The sequence below is a fragment of the Thermobia domestica genome, chromosome 11 (assembly GCF_964235325.1).
Source record: "Thermobia domestica chromosome 11, izTheDome1.hap1.1, whole genome shotgun sequence".
Classification (NCBI taxonomy): domain Eukaryota; kingdom Metazoa; phylum Arthropoda; class Insecta; order Zygentoma; family Lepismatidae; genus Thermobia; species Thermobia domestica.
Genome location: NC_137464.1, coordinates 58,619,131 through 58,627,676, shown reverse-complemented (window position 1 = coordinate 58,627,676; position 8,546 = coordinate 58,619,131). Strand labels below are relative to the sequence as shown.

General features: G+C 36.3%; 1 long non-coding RNA gene across 1 annotated transcript in view; it reads right to left on the bottom strand.

Moving 5' to 3' along the window:
* Positions 1-8,546, bottom strand: part of LOC145664097 (uncharacterized) — a 285,281-nt gene that overhangs the window by 231,333 nt on the left and 45,402 nt on the right. The window lies entirely within an intron of this gene.

Sequence of the window (8,546 nt, the reverse complement as noted above, 5' to 3'; positions counted from 1 at the left end):
TATTCGAAATCAATTAATAATTCATTAACTATTTTTAAAAGACTCAAGTAATTCATGCAACACCTAATAAGAAAAGATTCTGAAATCTGCTGCAATTTGAAACTCAGCAAAAGAGGAAGAACTGCATAAACCGAAGAGATTATGCAGGTTTCCTAGCCAACTTTCTCCAAGTGTTTTTTTTTTGTTTTTTTTGTTTTTTTTTTTTTTTTGTGGTGAGTGTTTAGATCATTGGTGACGTCATGATTGTTTACACGTTTTTTTTTACTCAACTATTGCTAAAATATCATCTATTATTATTTTTTCATTGTTCGCTTATTACGAGGAGCATCTTAAACACAGAAATTTCCAGAATGAAAACTAGAGAACCATCTTTTGGTTGTTGTTTTTGAGAACGTATCTTGTCCATATATAGTACATATAAAATTGTAAAATGTAGCGTAGTTTTACGGAAAGTTTACTCGCCTTACCCTACATCTGATTCTAAAAATTTCAATACTTTTTGTACATCTGCTAGCCTCAAATTACGTTAGGCCGAATCTGCTGAAACTTAAACGCCCTGGAGTTTGGAACACTGATACTATCTCGTACACAAATCGCAATTTTATTTTTAGACTATATGAACTTTTGTTATGATTCCAAGGAAAGTTTCTTTTTTTATCTATAATGAATAGCTGTATCAATATCCTTGAGTATAATGTCCCACAATAACGCCCATTAGGTTAAGGGAGATAATGAATAAAGCTAGTGAATGATGATGGAAGAATACGTAGAATAAGAAAGCGGGAGGAAACAGTAGTACCCGAGAAAACCTAAGAGCATGATGTTGTCCACCACAAATTTAATTGGCAAGGGATCAAACTAGTTACCGCACGTACCAAAGCTTTTAAAACACGCTAAAAGAACATATTTTTTTAAAAAAAGAAAAACCGAACTTCAAAATGCAATAAAAAGCAGAAAATAAAAATTTTCTTTTAGCAGGTAAATATATGAACCGACCTAAAAAAAAGCACTAAAACACAGAAAAATACAAGTGCTGGAAACCAGACAAAAATAATAATAATAAAGTATTTAATAGCGAAAATAATAAATTGCTCATCATCATCATTAGGTATTCTGCCGTTATTGGCAGATCACTTGCTGGAATTGAGAAGCTTCATGCTCCACGGTCTTCTGCTATCTCTCCATTTTCACGTACGAGTTTTCTGTTTTAATATCGTCCATTAATTGTAGTCTCCTTCGCCCCTTCCCTTTCTTTCCTGTCACCATACCCTCTAGTTCGTCCCTCATGGTACAGTTCCTTCTCATTCTACCTCCTACTGAAATGCCGTCCTCATTTTGTAGGTTCTTTTTCACTCTCTTCTACATAGATATACTATTAAATAATGTAGGCGAGAGACAGCATCCCTATTGAACTCTCCTTCCAAGTGCACCCTCCTCTGTCATTTCCTCACCTATTCTAACACTTATTTGTTGGTCCATATATAAGTTTCTTATATGTCTTCGATCTTTCCAGTCTAACCCAACCTTCTTTAGAACTTCCAACAGCAGTTTCCATTTCACGTGGTCAAAAACCTTTTCTAGATCAATAAATACCACTTACACCTCTTTCACTTTTTCCATAAACTTTTCACCTATCACTCTTAATAATCCAATTGCATCTCTTATACCCTTACCTCTCCTGAACCCAAATTGTTCCTCCTCAACTTTATTGCTAATGTCTATATTTTTTTAAAAGTCAACCAGACATATTAGTATCTCATAACAGTGTAATCAAAACAATTTTATTAGAATGAATTAATTTGTTAGGTTTGAAATGGCATCACTTCAAAATATTTTTATAGGATTTTCTGGTTTTAGACGTTTTATTATTATTATTGGCTGTCCTTTAGAGCTTTTAATGTTTATGTCTTTTAGTGATTTTCTGAAGTCGGTTCAATTTTTTAAAAATCTTTTTAATTACAATTATATTTCAAATAACAAAGTATCATTACACGTTGCATTTACGTTATTCTTAATGACTTTCCTCTGCTGTAAAGTTTGGTATGAGCTTTGGGTTTACAAGTTAGGACATCTATTATTTAAAAGTATTGTATTTTATGAATGCGCACTCCCCTCAGGTTAACACACTTTTGATTGCTCTGATGCAGCTCTGTATCTCTCATTAACCTGAGCCAAACTTTTTATTTCCAGATACTCTTTCATTGCTACATCCTGTGTTATTTGTTCGGTACATTTCAATCTCGGTATTTTTTCAACTATTTTCTTCTATAGCATATGGGGCAATTTCTGCATGTCTTATACCTGGGTAATATGTCCAACCATACTATATCTTTATTTCGAAATATTCATCGGTATCCTTCTTTCTTCTCTTACCATTCCCAGCACTTTTTCATTTGATTCATTAACCAGCCATCTAATTTTTATCGTTCCTCATTTTCAATGCTTCTATTCTCTGTTTTTCTTCTTCCGTTCATGCATACTACACCACACTCCATCCTATGTTTCTATCAGACTTTTCTTTAAGCTTTTATAGATGTTTCTGGTTAAATGGTATTGTTTTTTTTTCTAATGCCTTCTTCGTCTGAGCTTTTGTGGATTTTACATCATATTTGCATCCATTGCCACTTATCATTTTACTCCCTAAGTAACAGAATTCCTGCATCTTTTCCACCAGTGATCTCCTATTTTAATCTTCATTCCTTCATTGTCTTGTGCATTCTTTAAGTTTCGATTTGCTTTTGTTGATCTTGATTGCCTATTAAATTTCCAGCTATGTAGCTGTTGCATTACGTTTCGTATAGAGAATATTGTGTCTTTTCATATAGATACATAGCGTCTATATTAAACTTTAAGTTTTAATACTCGAGTTCCGAAATTCGGAATGTCAAAACTCCTGCAGATTCGTGTTCCTCGTGATCTAGTTTACAAAAAATATAAAAATCAGGTAGGGTCCAGTTTACTTCCGTGATCACTTTATGTTCGAATATCTCGAGTTCCGAAATTCGGAATGTCAAAATTCCTTCAGATTCGTGTTCCTAATGGTCTAATTTACAAAAAAATACATAAAAATAAGGTGGGGTCCAGTTTGCTTCCTTGGTCACTTTACGTTCGAATATCTCGAGTTCCGAAATTCGGAAAGTCAATTTTTTTTAGATTCGTGTTCCTCGTGGTCTAATTTACAAAATATATAAAAATCAGGTAGGGTCCAGTTTGCTTCCCTGCAGCCCTTTCAAACGAAACTGAGTTTTCCAGAGTGCACTCATTCGAACTGAGTTCTGCCCTGGCTAACATACGTAAATTCGCTTCTATAAGAGTCTTTAAAGTTACGCTTGAAATTCTCGTTCGGCAGTCTTGTAGCTTTTGAAGGCATGAATAATTCAAATATGTTTGTCACAGCATCTACAAACGAATATTTATTCGTATAGAACCTCCAATAGTATTGGATACTAGTCTTTCAAACTTTGGACCCATAATAATAAAACTTTCTGGTATGCGCCTGCTAAGCACGCCAAATATGTGATCAGAACTTATTCGCATGATCATATTTACGAGTAAAGTTCATAACAATCTTGTGGAAAAAAGTCACATTCGCTCACTTTTAATTGATTGCATGCTGCATGTCTTCATTGCGAGTCCGATTCAGGTAACTCTGGTGTGATAAACGGTTTGGTTGACTTCATAAAATGTCCTACCTTCCTCGTTTATCTAATGACTACACAAGTTCCGGGCTCAATTCCCGGTGAGGAAGCATCAAAGGCATTATAGCAATCTCATTTTTAAACTGTACATCTCGTCTTTTATAGTCTAACCTGTGACAGAACGTAAATACAAAATAAAGAGTAATGGAATATCTTGAGACAACAATCCAAGAATATATGGACAAAACGTTCGCAATTAAAGGCAACTCTGTAACTGTCATAATAATTTGGTGCATTCCATGTTACTTGTATACTGTTAACATTCTAAAAAGCAGCATACGTGGCAATTAAAGTATATGAGACAGCATATGTCTCGATTTGATTAGATTTTAAGTTTAGAGTATCTTTCAGCAGCAAGGATATATAAGACGTGGACCTACAACTCGACGTGGGATCCGAACCACATGAACTCCTGCCGGGAATCGACCCGGCTCTCCTACACCAAAGGCGCTTACGCTAAACGCTTCGCCAGGAGGAAGCTCAGCAGGGATCTTGAGTCCAATGCATATGTCATAATCGTATCGAAGCGAAATTGATGCTGAATCCATAGAAAGACAAAATCTTCCAGCATACAAGAGAACTCGTGAAAATCATAGTGGATATTGATATTCCAACTTCAGGAACTTAAAGTTGCTCTATTATATTAAAAACATATAGGAGTATTTTAAGAAATACCATAATTCAAAATCATCTCAGTGTATTGGCTATAGTACCGATAGAGAAAGAATGTTCAAAAGTAGACTTCAAAAGAGCTATTGACAAATTGGATGTCCCGAGGGACAGCAGAATTGATTTTATATATAAATGAAATGGACTATTTGTTATGAATGGGTATTTTTATTATGTTTGAGAGTATGTGATTACCTTTATAGATTTTATCGTTTTGCTTATTTAGAATACTGAAAGAGAATTATAGGATTACAGTACAACCCCTCAAATCCGAACTAATTGGGGCTGAAGCCTGTTCGGATTTCGGGGGGTTCGGATTACCCGGGAAATAATATTACGTACTTATTTCGTCTCTGAATCGGTGGTAAAACAACGACTGAGGTTAGACAGGGTGGCCCAGTGGTCGAAAGGGCAGTGATCTTGACTGGCGGGTGTACACTCATGTCCAAAATGATTGTTGCATATCTCTAACTGTCTTCTTGTAAGAATATAATTAGATAATGATTTTGCAGGATACCTTTAATACTGATACTATGTGTATAATCGGGAAATGTATATTTGTGGCAAATTTCACAGGAATAGAATTATAAATACGAAGATCGTACGTATAAATAAGGCGTTAGTTAAGTGTTAAGTGTTTTAGCGTTTGTGCGGTAAATATTTGTTTACGTATTCTAATAAACAGCTTGAATTGACGTTTTAAAAGTACGTACTGTAATGGCTGAGTCGAGTAAGCGTAAACACAGTTCGTGTACCGTGGAACAAAAGTTAAAAGGCTTAAAACGTTTAGATGACGGCGAAAGTTTGACAAAGTTAGCGGCGGAGTACGGAGTTGGAAAAGCAACAATAAGTAGCTGTAGTTAGTTTTCCAGCTGTAGTTACTTTTTTTTTTTCCTGAGAACGTGTTCGGATTTGCCGGGTTTTCGGATTTCCGGGGTTCGGATTTAAGGGGTTGTACTGTATTAGTTTCTAACGTTTGTGAACTACTGAAAAATTATGTCACGAGGCGCACCTGAGTAATCACAATGTGTCTTGTCAGTAGTACTGCACAATAACTTCCATTGAAGTAAGTTAATCTTGAACGATTCCTCCTAGCAGGGTTACCAAAAGCCACGAATAATGGTGGTGACATAACAAGACGGAAGAGTTCTTTTCAATAGGCTAACCTCACAAGAGTCCATGCGACTGACATGTGACTAGTATGTCCTGGAAAGAAATAGCCCTGATGCAGATGTCTTCCGCCAACTGTTGTAGAAATCTGTGTGGAACCGGATGTATGTAATGATGTCTTATCCATATGCACAGGGACTTGAATTGTTCTATTTCCATAAAATCGGGCATATCTTCTGTCTAAATTGGTGTGAGGATATGTTGCTGACAAAATACGGAGTTGATTTTGCAGTTTTTAGGCACCTGTCGAATCGTTAACTTGCCTTTACATCACTATCCCACGACAAACATAAACTTCTTCAAGAAACTTCCTTTGTACTAAAGGATGAAGTCAGGAAGGGATTTTGAGTATTGCAGAAAGTGCGTTACGGCTCGAACTTTGCCAGAATCAGATAGATAAGTCCATGCTTCATCGATTGTGACAACAAACTCCTACTTTTCCTCGGATAGATGGCATTCGTAGATGCGCCTGCAATGGGTCTTTCTCTAGCTCCGATGGGCCACAGTAAGGACATGTCCACAAATTTTAACCCAAGAAAGCCCATGCTAATTTTACTCTTAAAAGACCAAAGGGGCACCTCTGAGACTCCCTGCTGCATATACAAGCTACCTAAACCCACCGCGACCATTTGTATTTTCCGTCATTAATAGGAAAGGCTAGTCACCACATTGCTATGAAATCATTTGTCAATAGTAATAAAAAATGAAAAGTATCAAATAATTAGAAAAGTACATACTTCAATAGAAGCCTCAAAGGCACCCCTTGGGCTTAGGAAACGCAATCAGAGGGCATATTTCAAAGAGATGGAAGAATTCTAGAGCGCAGGAAATATCTATTAAGAATAATGGCATTAAAAGTTGACCAGGGTGCCTCCGAGGCACCCCTTGCGCTGTCTCGGGTTAAACACCATCAGGAGTTTTAATTTGCAACGTAAGTTGTGGTTAATAGTTGATTTTGTCACGTGAAATCATCTTGTCATCATACCTTCTATAGGAAGATTTTCCTCCAGAGTCATTCCGCGCAACTTCCGAGCTGTAGATGGAGTCACCACAGTACACCGTCGCTTTCTACTCCACTTACAATATGAATAAAGTGCTGGAACGTCGTAGAATTTATGTCGATTAATTATGTTCTTGATGGCCGTTGATCCCAATATACGTCAATATTCCTTGAACTGTTTTAGAACCAGTGTCACGAAATCTTGGCGTGGAAAAGTAGCCTTCATAGCCTTCCGAAAACCGGTTTGCCTTGGAAGCCATGACGCAAAATCATACACACATTGACTTAATACGATAGTAGAAGCCCTTCGCTTTCTCGCTGTTTGAATCATTCGAATCGGTCGATCCTATGAGCAAGATTGAAGGTTTATATTCGGACACTTTTTTTTTGTAATTTCGAAAACTAGTATATTTTCACAGTATTCACTGATAATATGGTTATTTGGCCCTAACAAAATCTGTGATTAAATCATAATTGTATACTAAAATTAAAACTGTGATGGTGATGTGACTCTGGACAAACATTTGAATTCTCTTCTGGCCTATTTTTGCATCAAGTTGCGTAAAAATACAACTAACCATGAAATAACCATGAAATAAAATACTATAACCATGAAATAATTATGTGTACGTAATATTACAATTATGTGTAATGTTGAGCAGGCGCGCACTCAGAATTTTTTGTTGAAAGGGGTTGAAGTTTTGAAGAAGGTCCAATACTACGGGCCACTACGTCTGTGTAGTGTTGTATAGGTATTATTTTGCATCCGAAAAGACGGTAAGTCATTCTAAAATATTTTCTCCTATATTTTCAGAAAAAAATATAGAACTACATTAGGTTTAGAAGAAACAGAATACAGATGAAGTGTCAGATTAATTTCTATGCTACGTCGATCATTTCCCTTTTAAGCAAGTACAGTACAATTTTATAGAGAAAGTGTTCAAATGTATGTGGAGTTAGGAAGTTTTGGGGGTCCAGAAGCGAACCACCCCCATGGATCCTCCCCTAGTGCTGAGTATAATTACATGACAGCTTATAGAACATCACAGACAGTTTGAAAGGTTGAATTTACTATTTGATCGCGGGACTAGATTTTACACAATTTCTTGTTATTGTAATCTGTCATGGTCATAATTTTTGAAATTGACATACTACACAAGCTCTTATGTTTATTAAATGTTCATTGTCTGACCGAAAACCATAGAGACTTAAATGTGCAATGGGTTCAAATTCTTCAAAAGAAGATCCTTTAACATCAATTTACCATTGTCAACACGTCTCTTACGTTCGGTATGTCTCCTAGAAGTCTGAAATGTTGATCTTTTATGGTACTGTGTCAAAGCTGTTTGCACTCTTTACGCCCAGGGCCATACTGCAATCCAGGAGCTCACAAGGAAGGTGCTTTTAGGAGGTCCACTCACATGTACATACTGCCTCCTACTCAGACAATAAAAAGAGTTCGGAAGTGTCACTCGGATCAAGTGTGCTGAAAAGTCTTAAAATGCAAATCTAAAACATGTAAGACCTTATGTAAAGTCGTTTTGACGTATGATTAGCATCATACTAAAGACGTGACTGCTGCAGGAAACATATGTTAGTCAAACTATTTAGTGCGGCACTAATCACGCGTCAGAACGACTCTGCATAAGGTCCATACGCACTAATATCTCTCCTGACACTGACTGATCTCACGTAATGGCCAATCTCCCATTCTCTTGCAACTCACGAACACGATGTTATCCATGACAAATTAATATGATCTGGGAACGAACCAGATCTCTCGTGGCCAGAAATGAGCAATCTACCACTCACCCACCATATCCCCTTTTATCAGAATGAATAATCAAGATTAAAAAAAAAATGTTTACCTTCATTTTCTTTTCCTTTTTTCTTTCTCGTTCTTGGTTTTATTAATAGTCACACACTCACAGTTTCTAGTGATGAGATAATCTTACAACAAATCGAGTACTAACTTACAGTTCATTTAGTTGATATGGATTTTAACTTTC